Raw genomic sequence first — 27,543 nt, 5'->3', positions numbered from 1 at the left:
AAACAGTAGAATCGACTTGAATTCTCCCCTTCAATTCACTCATAAAGCTACTACATGGTGCTCTATAATGGACTACCATATTCAGTTTTTAATACCATCTCTTAAGTGAACATTTTTGATAGCACCCTCAGAGATCACAAAGTCCTCTCTTTCCTAATAGAGTTTTGTTCCCCAGTGATGGTTTCATGGAAGTTCAACGGGGTCACAAGGAGCTTTGAGACGTCATCTGGTAGAACCAAATGGGTGCGTTTTATGATTGAAAAATTAAAGGGATACTGGAAAATATAATTAGTAATAGGGAATTCTGGAATTCAGATCTTATTCTTCAGTTCACCCAGTTTATGAATCAATCGGTAGGCTGCGATTTTTATGGGCATACGACTATTCAATGTAAACATCCAGGACAACCACTCTCAGCCCTGAAAAGAGATGTAAATAGGCGAATCATAACCCAAGTTATTTATTTCTCACTGAAAAAGATAAACTAATAACCCTCCTAAAGAGGAGAGGCAGACAATTAAAGGTGGGTCTGAAAAAACACAAATGCTATTGTAAATGGATTTAACTTAGAGTGGCAGCCCTGTGCAAGAAAAGGAGAAAAGTTTGGGAGATAATTGCTGAATGGTGTGGGTTGAGTGAGGTCACATCCCATTCCTCTCAGGAAAGAGCGAAGAACCAGGTATATTATTGAGTTATATGCATCTAATATTGTGCAGAATCTTTTCATGGAATATCTTGTCCCTAGCTCCAATTCTGAGGTAGATACTTAAACAATGCCCCCCCCCCCCCCCCAGATCTCATCGGATCCATTAGAAACTGAGGTGCAATTGATCTGGAACAGGTGCCCAAAATATGTCATAATAAAAGAGAAACTAAGCTTTGGGCCAGCTATTTAGAAACCAGCCTTTGAACATTGCTACTCTCACCCTATAGTCCCCCCCCCACCCATATTGGTTCCGAATTGTTATAGTGTCCTTATTTAAAAAGGGAGCCTGCAATTAGCCAAACAACTATTGATTCAATGGCATAGTAGACACCGTGGGCAAACCGTTTTTGAAAAGCAAATTGGGACGCCTTTTCTCTTGGGCAAAAGAGGAAGTGATTATCCCGGCAGAACAATTTGGTTTTAAGAAAAATAACTGCACATTAGATAACATCACAGCTCTCCAACACATCACAGAGAAATGTGTGAACACCGGAGTCAGGGGCGGCTGGTGACATTAAAAAGTGGTGAGGTGTAAATACTGCACTGTGGCGAGCAAGCGCAGCGAGCGAGCCGGAACCACCTACAGGGGATTCGGGGGGATCCCCCTCGAGAATTATTTTAAAAAAGAGTGGGCAAATGGTGCATTTTCAAGCAAATTTGAGAAAGATTGGCAAACACATCTCTGGGAGTAGCCAGACAAGTCTCTTTCTACTTGCGCAGATACATCACTCTCACATACGCACACTACTCACCCTGCACTCATAGACCCATTACTCACCTTTCCCTGACACATCACTAAGCCTGCGTTTACCCATCCACATAACTCACCCTGGACTCACACAGGCACACTGCTCAACCTGCACTCACACAGACATCACTCACCCTTCGCTGCACTGCACTCAAAGATGCACACTGTTTCATCAGAGAAATATATATCGAAAAACAAACGAGTGTGAAAGCTAATGAACACTTTGCAAGTAGCTGCTGGTTGCTTTTTGGACATATGTGAATTCATTCATAGCATCGAAAACAACCTCCTCACATAAATGAAAATATAGTTAACATAGAGTTTGAAGGCCTTTACGTGGCCCAATGGCAACCCCAGGCATCACCACGACGAAAGAGAGTCAGACAACGCACATGCTCATACCCAATGTATATTAAAAGGGGCAAATGTTACCAGACTAGCTCCACCACAGAGGCCCTTTCTGGCAGTGATGTCCAATGTTGGTCCATGAAGGTTAGATTCATATCAGATTTTGTTATATGCACATATGACAATCATGCACAAAGTTGATCTAAATTGTATCATTTACATATTCTTTGGTTATCCTGAAGTTATGGCTAAATTCAAGCTCTTGTGAAGCAACTCGGGACATCCCTACTTCATACGATCCAAAATTACATAACCATTCCGGAAAGTAATAATCGAATTTCCTCACATCCAGAATTAAAATATAAACAGCACAAACCTACCCTGTAACACCCCAAGAGATGGAAAGCACTACACAAACATATAGCAATTGAAAAGAGGGCAAACTAATGCACAGGGATAGCACAGATTACAAAGCTGTGAGTAGATGAGTCCATCACTCTGATGTCAAAAATATAGTTATGCTTCTCATTTTACACATCAATCCAGTAAATGTAACAGGTGTTTCAAGCCACTCCAAATGATATCATGCACAATCCCAGAAGAAGCAACCAACGAGAATCACTATGGGCAACCACACCCTTGTGTGACGTGTCATAAAATAGAGTGAAAATATATGGGACTAAACGACAAATCAGTTTCACAACCATGGCTGGGCACAGAAGGTGCATTGTGAGCAATGAGATTAGAGCCACTAAATTCTAATTCCCATACATTAAAGATACATTTAAAATGTGAGATTATGGGTCACAGTCTCACACAATAAACATATTTTGAAATTGCGCTATATAAACCTCAATAACTAACTAAAATACCGACTGTCCCCAAGCACACCAATGGAAGCACCAGGCTGATGATAACTCCATCCCACACATACATATGACACATTTTACGACTTTACTATCCAGACAAGATCATATGCTCCTGTGTAATCATTTTAGCCCACTGTGCTTTACTTCCATTGTGCAACAACATTGCCAGTGTCTGTAAGTTGTAAAAAATAACAGATCATGCTTCTTACTGAAAGCGGGACATTTGCATCAATGGGACAGTCCTGTGTCACTTAACATGTGTTACAGTGCAGAAACATATGCAGTCAGGCAAGTATGAAAGCACATTCCAAAAAACAGTGGCGAGTTGGGTAAAGATGTAAAGTAAATTGTCTTGTTACCACTCTCAAGGTACCATAGTCAACAGGTATTTCAACTGAACTTGTCTGGGGGTCAAAAGAAGAAAAGAACACAAGACACCGCAGGGTGACATTTAAGCTTATACATTAGCGCTTCTTTACTGCGATGGTAACTGTTTACTGAGCAGACGTTGTAATGTGGCCACCCGCAGAGAACCCCACGTAGGAGCCGAGCACATACCTGATCTGGAGGGCTGCACAGCAGTGTGCACCCTTCTGCCCTCACATTCCCAACCCTTGGGCCCCAGAGTCCCACATCCCACTGACCCTCGCGAAGCCCCGCTCCCAAGGAAAGGCAGACTGCCCATCTCACTCTTCAGTCCTTGATGCACATAATGAGCCGAGCCCCAGTGGTATTTGTGAAAATACCCAGAAGAAACTTCACAATAAAAAGCATAAACCTCCACAGACTGGGATAACAGTTGTGAAATAATAAAATGGTGCCATGCAGATCCGTATTCAAGAAGCAATCGCCAGGTCCACAAGGACCCTCTGGTGGATTTGAAGTACTCCAGTACTGAGTTACTCAAACAATGTTTGTACAAGGAAACTATTTTGTGAGCGTTAACCTACTTTTTGGTGGACTGAAATAAAGTGTTTTGACTTCGGGAAATGACTATGTGTTTACATATGCATGCCATACTTGTACAGACACACACACACAAATAGCGTTGCGAATTCTCCCGACAGAGGGAGATGTATATAAAATGTAGACAGCCTTGTGCCACAGCGCATTCTGAATATCTTCATGACTATTCAAAAGATGAGGGCTAGCAGGCGTGTCAAAACCTACTTAGGGGATCATTAACACGCGTGACAGACTTTGAAAGACAGGGATTGCGTGCTCACATTAGTTTTATGAGACAAACGCACCCTCATTAAAGACCCCTGCTGCCCGCTGTGCCTGTAAACTTTCAGCTGCGTTTGGGGCACAGTCAGGAAACCTTGTTGCACTGTGTCGGTATTGCTTATAACGTTTCTTTAAATAATGTGTTATGCAATGCCAGGCCATATCACCTTAGTTGCCAGCTGATTGCTGCATTCAGGCAATGTGTGACTGAAATTACTACAAAATTAACGCTTTGAAGAGGCTGTAGTTGTAGCGACTAAAAGAAATCACCAGCTGATCACCACATGCCACTGCCAGCAAAGTAAAGCAGCCTTAGAGCCTAGGTGACATTTGATTTCCTGTATTGTGCTACCTACATGAAGCGCCTACACAAAATAAAAGGGTTTCAGTGGCAGTGGGTTTAAAACCGCAGGTGTCGTGCAACCTTCCTCGTACGTCACTGAGCCTCTCACTACAGTCACGGCTCGTGGGGGGGGGGGGTTCACGCGGGGGTGGGTGGCAGGAAATTAAATATAATATAAATATAAAAGAAAAGGAAACTTACCTCAGCCGGTCGCACCACCTCTGCTGCTCCCCTTGGCGCCTTGTTAACGAACGGCCCTGGAGTCACCCCTCTCAGTCAATCCTGGAGCTGCCAGCAGCGCCAGGCGAGGCTCAGGGGCACGGCTAATTTTCGCCCACAGGACCCCCATTAGGAGGGGAAAATTTGCCCTCTTTCCCCACTCATGCGCACTTGTGTTGTGCTGATACTCCTTGTGACAGTCATGTCAGTCAATATGACGCCAGACTGCCCACCCCCTTTGTCGGCGGTCTGACGTCATGCTGACTAGTTCTCCCTCGGCGTGTTTGAACTTAAGTAAACTGATTCAGTTTACTTAAGTTCACATGCCGAGGGAGCTGCGGGCGGGGGGGCTACACCCCCACACCCCAATGGAAGCACCGCGCCTGTACAGCTGCTGTGGCATGTTGCCAGGCATTCCGTATCTAGTAACGGTAACTTCCAGGGTCACTTTGCTGTATGCAGGTCTTGTTCCCCAAAATAGACAAAGTCGGGGTGTTACCTTTATGGCCTTAACTGAACATCTCTGCTATACAAATTGATACTTTAAGCAGAATGAAAGCCATTCTTTTACAACAAACCGTGTCTTTGACCTTGGCCAAAGAGACCTCTGATCTACAAATTGCAACTGAGATACAGGCCCTACACATTTCACAGAAATGTTGGGCCGTATCTTAACCATGTCTGATATGAGCGGTATTGTGCATGTATTTAAGAACGTATGTTCAGGACTGTTAACACCTTTTCAAGCAGTCCTCGGAATCATTCCAAACTTCGTGCACTCTGTGTTTGTTGGGCTGCCACTAATTCTAGCACTCGTTGCAGAAATCTTGTTTTTACTCCTACTGCTACGCTATGGCAAGCCAATCTACCGGGGTCACTCCCTGCACAGTAGAGAAAGCTCTCCTGGAAAGGAAGTGTCGTGAGCGCATAGTACAGATTTTGGGTTTACCTCGCCTACAAGAATTAAATACCACATGGTTTCTGTCATTCAGACCAATCTGGCAGGATTTCATCTTACCTGTTCTACGCTGCCTGCTTTGCGGTGATGAATGTGTGCTAGAGATCTGTCTAACACTCCCATCAGTCATGCCAACGGATATCGATACTCTGCTGGACCCGATAATGGCCCATGCTCTGTGTTGTCCCCAGAGGCTATCAATCCTGATGATGGCATTCATTGAGATCTCACATACGCAAATTGCTACTGCTGAGGTACGAGAGGAAACAACAGGCACGCAGGTAACATCGGAAATGGACATTGCTGATGCTTCCAATGCTGAAGGCAATGCTTCGCATCTATGTGAGGTTAATCTTCTAAACGAGGTAATCCAACTTTCACCTACAATGGTAGATGACTTTTTGTCTACAGGAATAGGGGATTTCATGTTTTCTCCATCCCCATACACTGAATTTTGATTCAGCACACAGTGTACCGGGAAGTCTCTGAATTTGGCCGTCATTTTTAAAAACAAAAGACAAGACTTGGAACTTTTTCCTATGATTAATTTTTTTTCTCCAAATTTGTACTTTTCCTTTTTGGGCAAAGTAATCTGCTTACAGTAGAACTATTAATAGAGAATAGATCTCTTTGAACTCTTCCAGAGACAAATTGTCATCTTGTCAATTTCATTTATGTAACCTGACATGAAATGGTTTCAAACTTTTTCTTCTGTAATTACGAACCATTTCATCATGTGTATATATATATGTTCATTCATTTAGCATTTACTATAACCATATGCTTAGAATGAAACTTTGCTTTGAATATGTACAGCACCTTTGCATTCCATGCACAGCCACTATTTCAAGAGACATTTTTTAGAATATGCTTTTAGATATGTTTTAGTGAATCATGTGATACTCTATTTTACATATTTATCATGTTTAGCATTTAGCATTTAGTAATGTTGTTCTATTGAAATTGGAGTGGGTGTTGTGTGTCAATTTAGATACCCATACATAGGTTTCCCGAATCATGTCCTTATATAGGCACAATTCGCATTGCCCTTATTTAGGCATAGAATCCTAGTCCTTATTTAGGCATTGGCCATGCAATCCAAATACAGGCATGGTCACCTACATCTGTCCCGCCCACGTCACAACGAGTTCTTAGAAACCAGACCCTTAAGCCATTGGGACATTCTCTTCTTGGATTATTGATTTCTCCAAGAACTCATTTATTATGCATGAACCGCTATACCCTAAGGGTTCATTCATGATGTCTTCCTCTCCCTGACTTTACTTCAATGCTAGGATTCCTAAGCGCCTTAAAGGTATAAAGATACCTTCCCTTACCATGGCAAACCATGGCTCGGCTGCACGGCTACCTACCAGCTGCATACTTGCACGACACGGCTCGCCACAGCAAGTTCGGAAGAATTTCGAGTACCCGTCTGACGCATACCATACTATAGAAAACAGGACCTACTTCTTACATCGTACTACACTTAGGTTTGGCATACTGGGGTAGAACTATTTAGAAGCACCAGACGAGTATTCACATTTTAGTCTGTGTTATTTATGTGTATGTATATGAATATATGTCATAACGAAAAGACCATGCTATTGCAGTATTATTTCTTCTTACTGCTCACGCTGTACATTTTATATCTTGCATACTGTCTAACGATAATAACAGCTGATATCTCTTGCACAAGAAAAAAGACTGTTCAATAAATCCTTATATTGAAACGCCCGTCTATTCTTTCTGTGTAACTCTGCAGAAATGAAGCATGCATGATTGACTGAGTGAAACTGTTGTCAATTGTTTCCACGATTCTGAGAACTGTTCCGATTCTAAGGGAAACAAAGTTATCTTATTTATGCGGTTGTCAGACCCAAATCCCTTCTTGTTCATTTGAGAAGTTTCTAGTGACCTCTGAGTTAGCTGGCACATATAAGTAATTAAGTTTAATATACTCGATAGGAGCATACTGACCTCAGTCCTTTGCTAAAATTATAGTGTACTTTATTCCAATTCGCAGAGCCTATAAGGGAAATAGGAACTAGACTACTACCTCATACCAGACCTTACGTGCATTCTTCCAGTGGAGTCTATATAGGTCAGCAGTATATTATCTGGTAATCCTAGTTTCTTCAGTGGCGATGAGAGGAGGGTTTTACCAACTGAATTGAATGCTGATTTTAGGTCTATGAAGATATTGTACAGAGAAGATTTTTTGAACGCCATATGTTTCATATACATGAAGTAAAGTCATCTTTATTGTTCTACAGTCCCCACTCCTTACTGAAGCCAGCTTGATAGTTAGATAAAATCTTCATGTTCTCCATCAAGTCCTATAAATGGTGAAGAAGCAATTTGCCGTAGATTTTCCCTGCACCATTCAGCATTGGGTGATCATTTCCAGGATCCACACCAGAACTGTTTTTATGGACTGGGACCATGATTACAATTCTCCCGGAGAAAGGAACTTCTCCATGTTCCCAGGTAGTGTTAAACGCTGTCTTCAAAGAAGCAGCTAAAGTGATTGTTCCTAAGAGTAGGTGGTTATATGTACTGTGCGTTATTAGAATCAGCTACAAAGTCAGATCAGAGTTGCTGGCTTTCTTGTATATGCATAAGGATAAGGCGGAGGACCCGGAAGTGCAAAAATTTCTGGACATGACATCCTCCGCGGGGTTCAATTTGTACTTTCGGGCACCTACACATGACAAAGGGCACATTTTAGACCAAATCTTCTCTACTGAACCAGTTACCATATCCTCCCTCTCCCCAGTCCTTTGGTCAGACCATTTTTTAGCCACTTTTCAGATTGCACATCTCACAGCGACCCCACGTGATGGTCAGTTGCGCGAGGTTCGCACTTCCAGAGCCTTTCACAAAATCTCTCCAGCCATGCTCACTCAGGCCTTAGAGACCTATCCGTGCGTACTCACAGGCAAGCTGGGTGACGATGTCAACCTCTTTCAGGACTGGCTTACTGCACGTTTCGCAGCCCTCGCTCCGCCGCGGCAGGCTAGGCCACTTCCGGCAAAAGCTTCTGCCCCCTGGTTCTCTGCAGCCTTGGCGGGCAAAAGAAGGTACTGCAAGAAGCTCGAAAGAGATTGGCGGAAGCAGTATGATTCAACCTCCAAGCAGACTTACAGAGCAGCTGTGAAAGAATATCATAGGGATATTACAGCAGAAAAGAAATCCTATCTAGCTAGAAGGATTGAGGAAGCAGACAGCTCCTGTAAAGAAATATTTAAGATTGTTAAAGAGTTTATTTCTCCCACCTGCTGTATCCCCACGTCTTCCTTTTCGGAACCATGGATAACTGAACTAGCAGAATTTTTCACCAACAAAATTCTCACGATCCAAGCGACCTTGAAGGGAACGGATAATATCTCTGATTCCAACTCCAATCCTGGTGATTCCCCCATCCCCTGGTCACTCCATTCCGACTCAGTCACAGCTACTACCGGTCCTATCTTGGACTGTTTTCCAGCTTTGGAGCTCCATATCTCGTTGGACCTCCTGGTTAAATTGAAATCAGGTTCTCCCTTAGATCCTTGCCCCGCCAAATTTCTTGCGACCTTGGCCCCCGTTCTTAACCCTATTATTAACCCCATTATTAATCTGTCTCTTAGCACAGGCGAGGTTCCCACTCCCTGGAAGCAGGCCCTCGTCCTTCCCCTTATTAAAAAGCCTAACATGGACCCGAAACTTCACTCTAATTATAGACCAATATCATTGCTGCCCGCTCTGGCGAAAATAGCAGAGAAGCATGTACACACCACCCTATCCCACTTTTTAGAGTCTAACTCCTTACTTCATCAGTCACAGTCCGGGTTTAGATCTAACCTGAGCACTGAAACTGCTTTGCTCGAGGTTACTGAGGCTGTGAAGGAAACTCTGGATAGGGGTGGAAAGGCCATTCTTATCATGCTCAATCTGTCGGCGGCCTTTGACACCGTTCCCCATGACCTTCTCCTTACTAGACTTTGGGAGATAGGTCTTAGGGGAACGGTGTTCAAATGGTTCCAATCCTTTCTGGCCGACCGCAGACAAACGATCTGGGCCCCCTCTTCTCTGCCGTGATGCCGCAGCTTGAGGTAGGGGTCCCGCAGGGTTCTATACTCAGCCCCTCCCTCTTTAATATCTTCCTGACACCTTTAGCTGCGCTAGCGGAGGAGCATGGGGCCCAGATCGTCTCCTATGTGGATGACACCCAGCTCTTGCTCACATGTGACAAGGGCTGTGACTTCGACGGGGCTGCCATTCGGAGGTGTCTTGAGGCTGTGTTTGGCTGGTTTGGGAAGAGCGGCCTCAAGTGCAACTCGGACAAGTCCGAGATCCTTTTCTTTGGTTGTCCCGCCGACCTGAGATGGAAGGAATGGTGGCCTTCGGCCATGTTCCCGCCAGCCGGTGATTCTGTAACAGCAAAGAATCTGGGCATCCAGGTGGATAACACTCTCTCCTTTAAGGCTCAAGTAGCAGGACTTACGGGGAAGTGTTTTGCCATCGTAAGAATGCTGAGGAAGTTTTTGCCGTTCCTATCCTTGGAGCACAGAAAGATCACGGTGCAGGCGCTGATAGGATCGCGCTTAGACTACTCTAACATCCTCTATCTAGGCCCCCCGAGTATCTCCTGACTCGTCTTCAGGTTTTCCAGAATTCGGCAGCCAGGGCCATTTACGGCCTAACCAGAAGAGCTAGGGCCAGCGACCTTCTTAGAGCGTTGCACTGCATGCCGGTTCGTAAACGCATCACTTTCAAGACCTTAACGATGGCGTTTAAAGCTCTACATAACATCGGAGCAATGTATCTACAAAAAAGGGTCAACTTCTACTTTCCATCCAGACCCTTGAGGTCAGCTGCCTTGGCCAAGGCAATCGTGCCGGCAGTGCGACGTGCACGATGTGGAGGACGTTCCTTTAACTACCTTGCTCCACGTCTTTGGAACGAGTTACCTCTGACCTTACGCGCTAGCTCTAACCTGCTCGCATTTAGAAAGGAGCTCAAGACTTTTCTCTTTTCCCAATAATTCTTTTTTTCTTCTGAGCACTTTCCTTCGCCGGTGGTATTCTTTGTTGGTTGCTGGTGTTTGTTCTAGATCTGTAGCGCCGGGACGCTCTTCGGAGCAGCTGTGCGCTATACAAAACCCCCAGTAACATAACATAACATAACATGAGAAGTGCTTTCTCCATTTTGATAATCTGCCTCCTTTTTCAGAATTAGGTGAGCAACGTTTGCAGCCCCATCTAACTGGTTATCAAAACTTCTTGTAATTCTTAGATTTAAGAGTATTTTTGAGCACCTATCAGGCCTTATTTTAGAGCCACCATTTAAGTCTGATTAACCATTTATAATCTCACCTTAGGCTTTCAAGAGACTTCGCCCATTGGATTTGAGAGTCTGAGTGCCTAGTTTTTAATATGATAGCCAGGAAATACGTCTTTTTGCATGATCACCTGAGGTTTTTGAACTGATGCTGCTTGTTTTTTTACTCTCAATGTGCACAGAATCCTGCCTGCTTAATCGCTACTGGACACTAAGGTGCAGCCTTGGAGATCAAATCCTGACTGGAAAAATTTACACTGTGTCTGCTTGTCTTGGGAGAGTTGTTACACTGCAGTCTGGTCACCAGCATCTAAGTTACGACAAGTTGAAGGAAAACACTGGTTTTGCTAAAACCGGAGAACAGAAGACCAGAAGACCAGAAGCAGCTAGTTTCATGCTGAATTTCACTCAGGCTTTGTGGGACATCGACCCCTAAGGTCAAAGGAGTCCCTGTGCTCGTGGATGAAGAGGAGACGGCAATAAGACCCTTGACACTGGCTCAGCATTGTCAGTGTCCTTGAGCATCTTCAGCAACCTGCATTCCTTGCATTGAGACCACTTCATTGACTTCTATAACTGTTCACCCATAAGACCTGGAGCTAGAATGGAGACTGCTTAAACTTCAACATAATTGTTCAACTGGACCTAACTGGTTCTTGTGGCTGGTCCTCTAGCGCAGTTGGTCCCCACAAGGGTGCTGTTAAACCCGTTCTCAAGATAATTGTTGTGGCTAGCCCTAAACTGCAAGCAGTGGAAGATTACAATGATTTAATTAGCTAAGTGAAAAGCTGTGAATTATTGTTATATTAGCAATTCATATCTCTGAAACTTCAAAAGTCTTCAAAGCTTCAAACTTCACATGTCTTTGAAGGGAAAATGGTAGTCACACACAAGAGGGGTTCCTCTTTTGCAGAGAGGGAGATGTTGTGGTCAGTTTTCAGAGGTACTGTAGCCCCCAGGTAGCCACACCTCTGGGTTGGTCTAAGGAGCTCAACACACCAAGAGAAGCATTGTTAAGAGTAGGCAGAATAGTGCATTCTGAAATAGCTAGATGCCACAGTTCGTAGGAGGTTGCCATATTCCCTTAGGCTTGCAGTGGGCATAAAAGTGTCACCCTTGGCCTCTAAATCTCAGATGGCATCTGAACTCTAGAGAGAACAAGGAAGGATTGCCATGCTGTTTCCTGGACCCAGCAAAGAAAGACTGCACCAAAGGCTGGACTTCACCTGCTGCATCTTGGGCTAGCAAAGAAAGAACTGTACCTGTGGTGTCTCTCTTGAGGAGAAGCAGTAACCATGCTCCAGACAGAGAAGGTGACCCCAAGAGTCAGTTGGCTGACTCCCTATTACAGGCACAGGGCTATAAAAGCTGAGAAGCCTGCTCCTTTGAGAACCTAGTGCCAAGAATCCTGATTGCCGATGGACGCCTAGGTGTGGCCTGGGAGACAGAGTCCCAACCTTCAAAAGTTGCACCCTAGTCTGCTGGACCCAACCTGTCCTACCATTTTATGTGCAGAGTTCACTGCCCCGACTGCAGAGTCTCTGCATTTGTAAATTTACTATTAGTAAAATTAAACTTGTAGTTTGTGAATACCAAAAAATAGTGAACTCACAAAAAAGTGTACGCTAACCTTTGTGAATCAGGCTCTGAGCCTCAAATGAAGATGACCATTTCTTTCCTCAATTCACCCTACATCAGAGACAGGCATCTCAACATATCTCATGAGATGTAACTTTCCCAGGAATAGGAGGGTATCTGTACACAAATGTATATTACCTCTTTCTTCACTGCCTTAGTTTTACATTTCAGATAAGGTCTCATCAGGCTTACTGGAATCTATCAAAGCTAGTACTAACTGCTTAATCATTCAATCTTGAACTAAAAATATTTGTAGCTTTTTTAATTTGTTTCATTAATGAAAAGTTTGGGAGGGATGGGCGAAAACAGAAGTGAGGAGGCCGGATGTGGGTAATAGTTAGGTGGTTTATTGTCCTAACGGCTGAATGTTTTACAGAAATGATAAGAAGGAAAGGGAAGGAGAGGAAAAAAAATTAAAAATAAAATATATATATATATATTCACTAAAAAAACATAGGTTTCACATCAGTTATAGTTAGCTGGAAATTTTACTGACATAAAACCATTGAAATTCAACGTTATAGTTAGTTGGACTCACTATAACTTGCGCGTGTAATGCACTGCTGATGACGTCACATATTACATCACTCATGACATGGTCAGTGACATCACTCATGACATCACTGATGACACCATCCAGTGAATGTGTGCCTTTCTGAAAAATAAATATGTTTTATATATGTATATGTAAAGGTAGATGGAAAAATAAATGTTTAAATAAGTGTGTAAATGGATGTTTTTTTTTTTTTTAAATGATTGGTTAACTGGCTTATTAAGTGTATCTTAGTGAATACATATATTAACGAGTAATGTTTAAATATTTAAATATATGTATCAGTGTTTCACTTTGTGTATAAGTTGCTGCATGGGTTGGTGAGTAGCTACATGTGTGTGTATATAGATTATTAGATGTTTTTTTAGTATCAGTATGAGTGTCTGTATGGTTTGGTGGGAGTGTTACTTAGCACATAGATGCATCAATGACTGACTCACTGTTTGTATGTGTTTTGAAGACGGCATATGTGCAGGACTGTATGGGTGGATGAGTGTGTACATGCGTGTGTTAGTGAGTGAATTGATGTCTCATTAGTGTCTTTATCAGTAACTACATATGTTTTAATCTAGTATATGTGAGTATTGATGTATATGAGTGAGTATATGTGAGAGTGAGAGATTGAAAGAGTTCTTGTTTAAATAAGTATGTGTTTCTATAAGTGATTGTTTAAGAGAGTAAGTATGTGTAAGTTTCCTTAGAAGTAAGGTGGTAATGTGTGTATAGCTGTATATGCAAATAAATGGATGTTCAATAGTTTATTTGCATGTGTGAGTATGTGTTTGAGTAACTTTTGGATGACTGTCGGTGTGTAACAGGATGTATAGGTGTATCACTACATATGATGAGTGTATATATGTATGAGTGACTATATAGAACTGTTGGTGAATGAGTGAATGTGTATATAGATGGTGGAATTATTGAATTGGTTGTTGTAACTGGTATGGGTATCTCCATTTTTAAAAAAAAATTAATTTATATTTTTCAATATGTGTTTCATGGGTTACATTACAGTGAAAGGAGGTCTGTCACTCTGTCACAAGGATGATGTCATGAGTGATGTCATGAGTGATGTCACTGACCATGTCATGAGTGATGTAATATGTGACGTCATCAGCATTGCATTACACGCGCAAGTTATAGTGAGTCCAACTAACTATAACGTGGAATTTCATTGGTTTTATGTCAGTAAAATTTCCAGCTAACTATAACTGATGTGAAACCTATGGTTTTTTTAGTGAATTTAATAGGTTTTTTAAATGCTAATTCCTAACTATAACTGGTGTGAAACCTATGTTTTTTTCCGTGAAATTCATAGGTTTTTTAAATGCTAATTCCTAACTATAACTGGTCTGAAACCTATGGTTTTTTCAGTGAATTTCATAGTTTTTTTTAATGCTAATTCCTAACTATAAGTCTCACTTTATAAGTAAGACTGTTAGCGCTCTAGTTGTTTAGAACACTCTGGTACATTCTGTCATTGGGCTACAGTTGGGCTATATTTGGGCTATATATTTTTTTTTGTCTCTGGTGGCCATCTTTGTGCTACATTGGGCTACATTGGGCTACATTTGGGCTACAGTTTGGCTCTAACATATATATAGCCCAATGTAGCACAATACATATTTTTTCAAAGTTAATTTTTGTAAAAACCACTTAAGAATAGGGCTACCAGTCCCTACAATTTTTCCCATTTTTTTTTTTTGGGGAGCGCTCCCGGTGCGCGCCCCGGGGAGCGCCCCGAAGAGCGTACTTCTATTAAGCGCCCCGGGGCGCGCTCCGGGGGAGCGTCCCATAAGCGCCAAAATCGCGAACGAAAACATGATCGTGACGTATCGCGTAGCTGCGTCCGCGTGATACGCACGGCGTAAGCGCACCCGGAAGTACTCGAGCGAATACGATCGCGCAACGTAAACATCCGACGCGCTTACGCGACGCGACCCGGGGCGCGCCCCCGGGTGCGTAGCGTAAGCGGGTCGGGTCATGTGACCTGAAAATAACACTTTTCATTGGTTCATAACAGTTTTGGTTTCATAATGATGAAGCCCCTAGTCTTGTGACCTGAAAATAACACTTCTCATTGGTTCAGGACAGTTTTTTTTTCCAAATGATGAAAGACCCCACCTTTTTTCCTTATTCTGACTTTGTCCTTTGACTGAGGAAGACCTGTTTGTACCTCTCTGTACCTTTTTGATCTTTATAATGGCTTCAGTAGCAGCAGCAGCTGGTGCATCTGCCCCACCACCACCACCACAACAACCAAGAGGACCAGCTCAAGATTACATTGGTGGTCAACAAGAGGAGGAGGAGGAAGAGGAAGAGGAGGATGGTGGAAGATGGCTGCCTGAACAAAATACCCCATACAAGCCCAAGTCACACATTGTATGGGAGTTTTTTTCACTCCCAGAGGGCAAGAAAAAAGTGAATGCGGCCAAGGTAACTTGCCTAATCTGTAATGATGAACTCTCATGGGGCAACCCAAACAAAAAATATTCCTTTGGTAACTATACCATGATTCGACATATGACCCGTAAGCACCCTAACAACTATTCTCGTGCAGAGCTCAGGGAACTGGCCAGTAACCTCCCCCAGTCTTCAAGGACCATCTCCCAAAGAAACGAACCCACTTCATCGGGACCAGAAACATCAGAGATGATGCCTTGTATTCAGCCACGATTTGCTGATTTTAAAATCACTTGTTCTGCATGTGGCAAGCTTATCGCCTATGGTGAAAAGAGCGTAAAGCTCATCGTCCTTGCAGGTGACAATCACAAGTGCCCCAAAAAGAAGTAATTTTTTGTTTTTTTTGTTTTTTTGCTCCAGTTGAGCCAGTTTCAATTCCCTTTTTTTTGTTTCTCCCCCTAAAAAAATACAAAAAAATATAAAACTGTTTTGAAAAGCCAAAAAAAGTACAAAATGTTCAAAAAACACAAAAAAAATATAAAACAACAAAAAGAAGAAAAAAAAGTTCTTTTTAGAACTACCTCCAATTTCTAAAAAAAGGCTTCATTTTTTAAAAACTCTGTCATTCTTTTTTCCCCATGGTACGCTCCCCGGTCCGCTCCCCGGTGCGCGTACCGGGCGCTCCCCCGCGGAAAAAAAAAAAAAAATATTTTAAATGCCCCGCGGGGCCCTTTTATAGCCCCCACATCAAACCTAGGGGGTCAGGGGGTTCTATCCCTGACGCCTTATGGTCATTTCCCCCTTTGTTTTTGCCACCTCTTGTGTCTCGATTTTACCGAGACACAAGATGGCGGCCGCTCCGGACTGTTTCGAATGTTTACAGACACCCAAGAGCCAATCAGATTTCCGTGCGCACCTCGCGTGTCGCGCCCGGGGCGCTCCCCGGAGCGCGTACCGGGGCGCGCTTACAGATATATATATATTTTTTTGAACCTAAATTACTCAAAATCCACTGGAGCACATATCTTGGGACACAGCAAAGGCACATCGGGCTACCAGTCCCTACAATTTTGCCAAATTTGGTTGAAATCCATTCAGCTGTTCGGGCTAAAAGTAAAATCGACCGCCCTATGGAAATTAACATGGGGAAAACGCGTTTTGGGACCCCCCTTTTATCTCGGCCCCCGCTTGACGAATCCCCCCCAAACTTTCAGGGAAGGACCAAAACGCCACGAGGCCATTTTGAGGAAATTTTCAGTCAGATTCGTGAACCGGCGCCAAAGTTATTCCAAATAGAATTTTGAGATTTAACATTGAAAAAAATACTAACTATAACTACCTACTGGCGACCGCCAGTAGGTAATATATATATATATATATATATATATATATATATATATATATATTACCTACTGGCGGTCGCCAGTAGGTATATATAGTTAGGATTTTTTCTCTATGGGATTTTTGAAAATTCTATGTCTAATAACTTTAGCGTTTGTGGACGGAATTGGCTGAAATTTTCAGGAAAATGGAACATTTTGTTTCTGAGCAGCCCCTGACAATTTGGGGGAGTTTCATCAAGGGGGGGCCGAGAAAAAAGGGGGGTCCCAAAACACGTTTTTCCCATGTTAATTTCCATAGGGCGGTTGGCCTCACTTTTAGCTCGAACGGCTGAATGGATTTGCACGAAACTTGGCAAAATTGTAGGGACTGTTAGCCCGATGTGCCTTTGCTAGGTCTCAATATATGTGCTCCAGTGGATTTTGAGTAATTTAGGTTCAAAAAAAGATATATATCTGGGCGGAGCCTAACCACACATCTGATCTGATTGGCTGTCAGCACTTCATCCAAGAAGTGTTGGCAGCCATCTTGGGACCAATATACATGATAGCACCTCATTAAAAAGCATTGTAGTTAATAGAGGGTTTTAGGACTTTAGTTACATTATAAATCATTTGTTGATGGTACCATACTCGTTTTAGGAATTGTGGTGGGTTCTAAGGTGATTTTACCATGTGAAAAAACCTTCTGCTGTGATATCATGAATATTGTTTGAAAGAAAACTAATATCTCATGATTTTCCCACAGTGGTTTGGAAGGGGATCTATAAGCTAAACTGAAAGCATATTTTCTGTAAATTCACATTATCTTTCTCAGTCATGTGAAAATGAAGTCTGACATTCTCAGTAAAACATGTACATCCAACAAGGACAGAGACTGTCAGTTGATTCCTTTGTGTTCTACTGCAGCCTCCTAGAGTGTTCTAAAGAACAACTAGAGCGCTAACAGTCCTACTTATTACAAAGGTATGGCACACCTGAAGCCATCTTGATTGGAATAAAGTGGTAACTCTTAAAACATTTAATTTAAAAAGAAACAACATGAGGGGGTATATTTTGCCATAGAAAGTATGATTAGTGCTGCAGAATGAAAAATTAGGGCACATTTTGAGTGACTTCTCAAATCCTTTTCTATTTCATTAAAACATTCTGACATGCAGTCTCCCAAAATGGCCACCAGAGACAAAAGAGCCCAAATGTAGCCCAAATATCACCCAGATGTAGCCCAAGTATAGCCCAATGACAGAATGTCCCAGAGTGTTCTAAAGAACATCTAGAGCGCTAACAGTCCTACTTATTACAAAGGTATGGCACACCTGAAGCCATCTTGATTGGAATAAAGTGGTAACTCTTAAAACATTTAATTTAAAAAGAAACAACATGAGGGGGTATATTTTGCCATAGAAAGTATGATTAGTGCTGCAGAATGAAAAATTAGGGCACATTTTGAGTGACTTCTCAAATCCTTTTCTATTTCATTAAAACATTCTGACATGCAGTCTCCCAAAATGGCCACCAGAGACAAAAGAGCCCAAATGTAGCCCAAATATCACCCAAATGTAGCCCAAGTATAGCCCAATGACAGAATGTCCCAGAGTGTTCTAAAGAACAACTAGAGCGCTAACAGTCCTACTTATTACAAAGGTATAGCACACCTGGAGCCATCGTGATGGGAATAAAGTGGTAACTCTTAAAACATTTAATTTAAAAAGGAACAAAATGAGGGGGTATATTATGCAATAGAAAGTATTATTAGTGCTGCAGAAAGAAAAATTAGGGCACATTTTGAGTGACTTTTCAAATCCTCTTCTATTTCATTAAAAAATTCTGACATGCAGTCTCTCAAAATGGCCACCAGAGACAAAAGAGCCCAAATGTAGCCCAAATATCACCCAGATGTAGCCCAAGTATAGCCCAATGACAGAATGTCCCAGAGTGTTCTAAAGAACAACTAGAGCGCTAACAGTCCTACTTATTACAAAGGTATGGCACACCTGAAGCCATCTTGATTGGAATAAAGTGGTAACTCTTAAAACATTTAATTTAAAAAGGAACAAAATGAGGGGGTATATTTTGCCATATGAATTATGATTAGTGCTGCAGAAAGAAAAATTAGGGCACATTTTGAGTGACTTCTCAAACCCTCTTCAATTTCATAAAAAAATTCTGACATACAGTCTCCCAAGATGGCCACCAGAGACAAAAGAGCCTAAATGTAGCCCAAATAACACCCAGATGTACCCCAAGTATAGCCCAATGACAGAATGTCCCAGAGTGTTCTAAAGAACAACTAGAGCGCTAACAGTCTTACTTATGACAAAAGTATGGCACACCAGAAGCCATCTTGATTGGAATGAAGTGGTAAGTCTGAAAACACTCAATTTAAAAAGGAACAACATGAGGGGGTTAATTTTGCCATAGAAAGTATGATTAGTGCTTCAGAAAGAAAAATTAGGGATCATTTTGAGTGACTTCTCAAATCCTCTTCTATTTCATTAAAAAAATTCTGACATGCAGACTGAAACATGCACTTTGAATACCAGCAGCAGACATCCCTGGTGAGCAGTAGCTTTACTACAGTGATCTAATGTGCAACTAGAGTGCTAACATTCAGAATTTATGGCAAATGTGTGACACATCTGAATGCCTTCTTGATGGAACCAAAGTAAACAAGCATTGAAAATGCAATAGATCTCGCCCTCGTTTAAGTTAAAGCCATTCTGTTTGTAATGAGGTGGCTTTTTAGCTTTGCTTTTATTAGTGTTTTTTCAACTTTCATGTAAATAACATGCATCTGTATGCATATAAGTATATGTATGCATGCATTTATGTTTGTATTTATATAGATATACAGATGATATATGTTTATATATGTATGTATATATATATATTCACTGAAAAAACCATAGGCTATAGACCATATATAGTTAGGAATTAGCATTTACAAAACCTTGAAAATTCACTGAAAAAACCATAGGTTATAGACCATATATAGTTAGGAATTAGCATTTACAAAACCTTGAAAATTCACTGAAAAAACCATAGGTTATAGACCATATATAGTTAGGAATTCGCATTTACAAAACCTTATTTTACTCACACAAAACCATTGAAATTCCATATATAGTTAGTTGCACTAACTATATATCGCGCACCCGCAATCCACTGCTGATGATGTCACATATTACATCATTCATGACATGGTCAGTGACATCACTGATGACATCTCAAATGACATCACTGATGACATCACTGATGACAACATCCAGTGACTGTATGTTTCTGTAAAGTTAAAATATGTCTTACATCTTGAAGAATGAGTGGATGTATAAGTGTCTGGATGAAGGCTTTAGTAGATGCATGACTGACTGTATGAGTGAGTGATTAAATGTGTCTCACTGAGTGCATGGGTTAGTGACTAAACTGTCTTAATTTGTGCATCATTATGTCTGTTGTTCTGTAAACTGTTGCATGTGTTGATAAGTAGCTATATGAGTAACTATATGGGTTATTGATTGGTTGCCCAAGTATTTGTATGGGAGACTGAGTGTGTGTGTGGGTGGCTGGGAGGTGTATGACTCTGTGCATAGATGTGTGAGCAGTTGATTCACTAGATGTATGGTTTCAAAAGTGCATGTGGAAACAGCTGTATGGGCGGTTGACTGTGTGCATGAGTGTATTGGTGAGTGAATGGATATCTCAGTGCTACATGTCAAAGTAAGTACATATGTAAAACACAGTACATGTGAGAGTTGACATATATAAATAACTGTGCATAAGAGCCAGTGAATGTGTGAGTGGCTGTGTGGATCATTGTGAACTTGTATCAGGGATTGTATAAGAGAGTAAATATGTGTTAGTATATGTTTGAATAAGTAAAGTTTGTATAACTGTATAGTTGAGGAAATGGAGGTGTGATTGATTATTTGCATGACTGACTAGGTGTGTGAGTAACTCCATGGATGAGTGACAGTCTGTGAGTGTCTGTTTACACTGATTGTATCTAAGGTTATATTAGAGTCTGAAGAGGTTCATCGTATTATCACATGAATGATATCATCAGTGATGTGATCAGTAATGTCAAATGAGATGTCATCAGTGATGTCATCAGTGATGTCATTTGAGATGTCATCAGTGATGTCATTTGAGATGTCATCAGTGATGTCATCAGTGATGTCACTGACCATGTCATGAATGATGTAATATGTGACATCATCAGCAGTGGATTGCGGGTGCGCGATATATAGTTAGTGCAACTAACTATATATGGAATTTCAATGGTTTTGTGTGAGTAAAATAAGGTTTTGTAAATGCGAATTCCTAACTATATATGGTCTATAACCTATGGTTTTTTCAGTGAATATATATATATATATAATATATATATATATATATATATAACTGCTGAGGGCTTGCCACACAAGTAGGAATCACTCTAACATCAGTGAAGGTTCAACCCAAAAACCTTTAATAAATGGTATGAACGCCATGCAGCATGTCGGAAGGTTAAAGCAGTCACTTCGTGCGCCATACGCGTTTCGAGTATTCTCTTCCTCAGCGGCATAAACGAAATGGCGTGTGCTCCCACGGCTGCAAATTGTATTATACCACGCCCCTCAATGGGCTGCCCGGATGGGACTGTGTGCAATGCAGTCTGGGAGTTTGAGTCCTTCAATCCTGTATGGATCCACTTTCTTAGCTGCTCGACCTGTAAGGCTCTGTATGCGCCCCCGCATGTGCCTCCGTCCTTATCCAGCACTGATGCTCCAAGGTGAGGTAAGTAGATAGCTTCCCTCTTGGTCCACAGATTTCATGTGGTGGTGCATTCCCGACGGCTGGACCGCCGCCAAATTTAATTGCTCGAGGGTTTGCCACACAAGTAGGAATCACTCTAACATCAGTGAAGGTTCAACCCAAAAACCTTTAATAAATGGTATGAACGGCATGCAGCATGTCGGAAGGTTAAAGCAGTCACTTCGTGCGCCGTACGCGTTTCGAGTATTCTCTTCCTCAGCGGCATAAACGAAATGGCGTGTGCTCCCACAGCTGCAAATTGTATTATACCACGCCCCTCAATGGGCTGCCCGGATGGGATGGTGTGCAATGCAGTCTGGGAGTTTGAGTCCTTCAGCAGCTAAGAAAGTGGATCCATACAGGATTGCTTTAACCTTCCGACATGCTGCATGCCGTTCATACCATTTATTAAAGGTTTTTGGGTTGAACCTTCACTGATGTTAGAGTGATTCCTACTTGTGTGGCAAACCCTCGAGCAGTTATATTTGGCGGCGGTCCAGCCGTCGGGAATGCACCACCACGTGAAATCTGTGGACCAAGAGGGAAGTTATCTACTTACCTCACCTTGGAGCATCAGTGCTGGATAAGGATGGAGGCACATGCGGGGGCGCATACAGAGCCTTACAGGTCAAGCAGCTAAGAAAGTCGATCCATACAGGATTGAAGGACTCAAACTCCCAGACTGCATTGAGTGTCGTGGTATAATACAATTTGCAGCCATGGGAGCACACGCCATTTCGTTTATGCCGCTGAGGAAGAGAATACTTAAAACGCGTACGGCGCACGAAGTGACTGCTTTAATCTTCCGACATGCTGCATGCCGTTCATACCATTTATTAAAGGTTTTTGGGTTGAACCTTCACTGATGTTAGAGTGATTCCTACTTGTGTGGCAAACCCTCGAGCAGTTATATATATATATATATATATATATATATATATATATGTATATATATATATATTTATATATATATATATATATATATATATATATATATATATATATTACCTACTGGCTATCGCCAGTAGGTATATATAGTTAGGATTTATTCCCTATGGGATTTCTGAAAATTCTATGTCTAATAACTTTGGCGTTTGTGGACGGAATCGGCTGAAATTGTCAGGAAAATGGCACATTTTGTTTCTGAGCAGCCCCTGAAAATTTGGTGGGGTTTCGTCAAGGGGGGGCTGAGAAAAAAGGGGGGTCCCAAAACGCGTTTTTTGCATTGAGTTTTCCATAGGGCGGTTGGACTCACTTTTAGCTCGAACGGCTGAATGGATTTGCACGAAACTTGGCAAAATTGTAGGGACTGTTAGCCCGATGTGCCTTTGCTAGGTCTCAATATATGTGCTTCAGTGGATTTTGAGAAATTAACGTTTAAATCAAGATATATATCTGTAACAGCGCTCCGGGCAGCGATCCGGTCCGCTTACTTTTCGCGTTTCGGAACTTTGCGCGCAGAAAGCTGATTGGCTCTCCGGTGTCTGTCAACATTCTAAACAGTCCGGAGCGGCCGCCATCTTGTCTCTCGGTAGGATCGAGAGAGAAGAAGAGGTGAAAAACGAAAGGGGAATTTAATGAAAGGGGGCAAGGTATCCCCCTCTTGACCCCCTAGGAATGTTGTTGGGGTTATTAAAGGGTCCCGTGGGGAAAAGAAAAAAAAATGATTTTTCACGGTAGAAGCGCTTCACGGGCCGCGAACTGGGCCACAAACTGGTAGCGAAACGGGAATTCGCCATTTTGTGCTTCGTTAATTAGATTACTAGGTATAAGGGGGTGCGGGAGACGTATCCTAATCCCCTATGTTTCCTGAGGGTGGCTGAGGAGGCTGATATATGTTGATACATCTCTTCCAGCGGCTGTGCGTGAGCTTTTTTTTTTTTGCTGCGTGACAGTCTGGAGCGGCCGCCATCTTGTCTCTCGGTAGGATCGAGAGAGAAGAAGAGGTGAAAAACGAAAGGGGAATTTAATGAAAGGGGGCAAGGTATCCCCCTCTTGACCCCCTAGGAATGTTGTTGGGGTTATTAAAGGGTCCCGTGGGGAAAAGAAAAAAAAATGATTTTTCACGGTAGAAGCGCTTCACGGGCCTCGAACTGGGCCGCAAACTGGTAGCGAAACGGGAATTCGCCATTTTGTGCTTCGTTAATTAAATTACTAGGTATAAGGGGGTGCGGGAGACGTATCCTAATCCCCTATGTTTCCTGAGGGTGGCTGAGGAGGCTGATATATGTTGATACATCTCTTCCAGCGGCTGCGCCATCTTGCCTTTTTTCCAATGCCACAATTTTGTCGTGCACGGCAGCCATTTTAGATGCCAGGCTGGTCCCAGGCTATCACCTACCCCTGCGGATGTAGTTTATGGCCCCAGCTGTAGAGAATTCAGACATGCCAACCCTCCCGATTCAGGCGTGTGACTACTGATTTCAGTGCTAGTCTCCCGCCTCCCGATTTCTGCAAGCAAAAACCCGGGGGCATATTACGAACAACTAGCGATAATTTTTGTCTCTAACTTGTTTAGAGACAAAAATTATCGCCGCACATCGGCGATTTTTATCGCAGATAAACCTTGCTATTATCGCAGAAAAGTCAGCGATATTCATGTATTATCGAGCAAATGCTCTTAGCCATGTTATCCACCTCCCATTGGATAACATGGCTAAGAACTGCTCAGGGCAGGTGTTAGATTCAGGCGTGTGACTACTGATTTCAGTGCTAGTCTCCCGCCTCCCGATTTCTGCAAGCAAAAACCCGGGGGCATATTACGAACAACTAGCGATAATTTTTGTCTCTAACTTGTTTAGAGACAAAAATTATCGCCGCACATCGGCGATTTTTATCGCAGATAAACCTTGCTATTATCGCAGAAAAGTCAGCGATATTCATGTATTATCGAGCAAATGCTCTTAGCCATGTTATCCACCTCCCATTGGATAACATGGCTAAGAACTGCTCAGGGCAGGTGTTAGATTCAGGCGTGTGACTACTGATTTCAGTGCTAGTCTCCCGCCTCCCGATTTCTGCAAGCAAAAACCCGGGGGCATATTACGAACAACTAGCGATAATTTTTGTCTCTAACTTGTTTAGAGACAAAAATTATCGCCGCACATCGGCGATTTTTATCGCAGATAAACCTTGCTATTATCGCAGAAAAGTCAGCGATATTCATGTATTATCGAGCAAATGCTCTTAGCCATGTTATCCACCTCCCATTGGATAACATGGCTAAGAACTGCTCAGGGCAGGTGTTAGATTTTGGAGATATTCGCGCTTAGCGCGAATATCTCCAAAAGTTGGTAATAGAAGATAGCGATGTTAGGGACTGTTTCCAGTCGCTAACATCTTGGCACGCCACTTTGCATGTCATTAGTGATAAGTATCACTGACATGCAAAGCGGGGCCCAAGATGGTCGCTATCTCCTTTTAGCTGTCACTAACTGGTGTTAGCGACAGCTTGGTAATAGGGAGATCATTTTATCTCCGCTTTCATGGCTTTTAAAGCCAAAAAAGCGGAGATAAACCCCCTTGATAATATGCCCCACGATTCCTTGGGGGTTTCAGCTGACAGGGTTTGGTATTGTGTTACATGGTAATTTTTCCAGGAAACGTCAGAGGGTCGATGCAGGGGTTCTAGAAGAGGTGATAAACCATTTAAGCCTCATGAACAAGCGCATGGTCTTTTAAAGATTTGTGAAGTACTCGGGGCGGCGGTGTGTGTGTGCCCTCTTTCAGGAGCGGGCGGGGGGGCACTGCCAGCAACTTGCCAGGTCAGGTAGTGTTCAACACGTGCATCACCCTTTCTCTGCCTGCTATTGCGCTCCATGCTTCGGAAAGGTAAGAAAAAGAACGTGCATTTGAGTTTGAAATGTCCGATCCTGCAGCAGCACACTTCCAAAGCCCACACATGACAATAACCCGATTCAAGGCCCCATTCACCCGTTTTAAAAAAAATAGATAACACTCCAACAAAGTAAGATTATAAAACTTTATTAACTATTAACTATAACGAACGGAACAAAAACTAAAAACATTTAAACATTTTTCAACACAAAAAGCAACAATGGTTAGAAGCTGTCTTTTGTGCGAATAGTCCCAAGGCAGCACAACGTGCAGAGTTCTGGACGGCACCCAGGTGATGTCGCCTGGGTGCCGCACTGGTTTTGGGATCCTACAATGCAGCACAGAAAAACAGCGTGGGGCGTCCCGGGTGGTGCGGGGGGAGGCCTCGTCAGTAGCGGTCTGTTGTGCGAATAGTCCCAAGGCAGCAGAACGCGTTGAGATGTTGATGGGACTGTGTCCAGTGTCACATGGCTGACACAACATGTACGACAGGCACCCAGGTGATGTCCAGTAAACTGCTGCACTGGTTTTGGTATCCTACAATGCTGCTCCGAAAATTGGCGTGCGGCGGCCCAGGGGTGGGGGAGGCGGCGTGAACGGGCCTCCCCAGGTGGCGGCCATCTAGCTGAGTTGCGCCCGCTCTTGCGGCTACAGCATCTCGCTCACCATGTTGTTGAGTTGCTCCCACTCTTGCAGTGCAGCGATAGGCGGCTGCCACATGGCTCGCAAAATGGCGGACGGCTCCTCGGTTTTGGGCCTGGTCCACTGAAATGGCCCTGGGACACCTTGGAACTCGGACGCTTGTCTGCTAGGGCTTGGGCTCCATTCTCGAAAAGCGTCCCCTCAGCCGTGAAGATTCTACAAAAGTCTTGGGGGCCCCCGACTCCCGCAGGCTTCCGGTGGGGAGCGGCTGCCATGATTGCTCGCGGAATGACCACGACGGAGCCACGAGATGGTGGTGCTCTCATGCTGACGCCAGCTTCAGTCTGAATGATCCAGAAACAAGGTGGGGCTTTCATCGTTTGGGAAAAAAAAAAATTCTAAACCAATGAAAAGTGTTATTTTTAGGTCATATGACCAAGCCTTCCATCTTTAGGAAACCAAAAGTAAAATGAACCAATGAAAAGTTTTATAAACAAGTCACATGACCTGTTATGCGGCATAGGGCTACAAAAAGCGTAGAAAATCCGTTGGCACGTGAGGCGGCGTCAGTAGCGGACCGATGTGCGAATAGGCCGAAGGCAGCACAACGCGCCGAGATCCGGATGGCACCGAGGTGGTGTCCAGCAAATTGCCGCACTGGTGTGGCCATCCTACAATGCTGCGCCGAAAGACGGCGTGTCCAGCTGAGTTGCGGTCACTGTTGCGGTACAGTGACTCGAACGCGCCGAGATCCGGATGGCACCGAGGTGGTGTCCAGCAAATTGCCGCACTGGTGTGGCCATCCTACAATGCTGCGCCGAAAGACGGCGTGTCCAGCTGAGTTGCGGTCACTGTTGCGGTACAGTGACTCGAACGCGCCGTGATCCGGATGGCACCGAGGTGGTGTCCAGCAAATTGCCGCACTGGTGTGGCCATCCTACAATGCTGCGCCGAAAAACGGCGTGTCCAGCTGAGTTGCGGTCACTGTTGCGGTACAGTGAGTCGAACGCGCCGAGATCTGGATGGCCCCAATGTTGTGTCCAGCAAGTTGCCGCACTGGTGTGGCCATCCTACAATGCTGCACCGAAAGTCGGCGTGGGGTGCCCCGTTGGCTTATGAGGTGATGTCAGTAGTGGACCGATGTGTGAATAGGTCGGAACCAGCACAAGGCGCCAAGATCCGAATGGCAAGTCCTGGATGTTGAGTGCCTCAGTTGAGAGTTCTGAGCAGTGCTTGTAAGACTGTCTGAAGCTTATTTGCACCTGCTGCAGCTTCACTAGGTCCGGCGGAACTGTTTTCCTTTTCCTTTCTGCTTCTTTTCCTACAATCCGTTTCATCTGAAGACACGACCAGGTCCCTGAATGTGTGCAGGGGGACGCTATTGATTGAATGAAAATGGCGGCTTGACACAAAGCTGACTCAAGCGTTACTGTTGGTGCTATACAGACAAAAATTGGTTTTCAGTTTGTACATTCTTCAGGTTTTTTTTTCCATCCAAGTCTGATTGAGAGTTTGTAGAAAAATGGCTTCAGATTTTCCACATACTACTCTTCAACATTCTTCCTAAATGTAACAATGTGAAACTCACTAGGA

This window comes from Lissotriton vulgaris, chromosome 6 (assembly GCF_964263255.1).
Source record: "Lissotriton vulgaris chromosome 6, aLisVul1.2, whole genome shotgun sequence".
In the NCBI taxonomy this organism is placed as follows: domain Eukaryota; kingdom Metazoa; phylum Chordata; class Amphibia; order Caudata; family Salamandridae; genus Lissotriton; species Lissotriton vulgaris.
This window is presented reverse-complemented; position numbering follows the sequence as displayed.